Genomic DNA, 765 nt, shown 5'->3' with positions numbered 1-765 from the left:
TTCCATCAGTTGAAAAGCCAGCTATGATAGTATGGTTGCCATTGTCAGATGGCCTCTTTATTCTAAAAACTAGATTGACTCACATTAAGGTGTTTTCCTGCTCAAAGGAGTCTGAGGGAACTTTAACATAACACTTAGTCATTGCCCTTTTCACAATCCTTCCTTCCTCAGCTTTTAATTTGGCCCCATGGGTAACTGGAGTCATCATTTCCTTGGAGGGACGGCACACAGTACCAACCTGTTGGTTTCTTGATACGGAGACCCAAAGATGGACTTGCCTCTTTTGGTCCATATGTCTATGGTCTTTGTAATCTGTTCACTCTTTCATCTTTATCTCTTATTCTTCTCTTTCTATTCCCTGCCATTCCCTTAATCTAATACCGTTCAGGTTTTCTGACATTTCCCTTTCCAGTCCGTTAAATATTCCTAGACTTTCATCTGAATTCACATGCTTATCTTTATTTATTCTCACTTTACTTGTAAACACATGCCTTCATGACCGTGGCAGGCTTCGGGGGCATGCAATCCGTGCATTTACATGGGCCCCGCACTCAGAAGCCCACATGCTTGGTTTAATGCTCTGCTGTTGCCACCTTGAAGTTTTCAATAAGCTCTGAACAAGGATCTCTGCCTGTTCCTTTTGCTCTGAGCTCCACAGAGTACATATCTGCTCCCGATTGTAGCTCTTTTGTTCCCTTGTAGCTGGGTAAGTGGTTTTTGTTTTAGTTCATCTCGCATCCTTTTTCACTCCTCATCGTTTTTTTT

This window comes from Physeter macrocephalus, chromosome 4 (genome assembly GCF_002837175.3).
Source record: "Physeter macrocephalus isolate SW-GA chromosome 4, ASM283717v5, whole genome shotgun sequence".
Classification (NCBI taxonomy): domain Eukaryota; kingdom Metazoa; phylum Chordata; class Mammalia; order Artiodactyla; family Physeteridae; genus Physeter; species Physeter macrocephalus.
The sequence above is the reverse complement of the archived record's forward strand: the minus strand, read 5'-3'. Positions refer to the sequence as shown.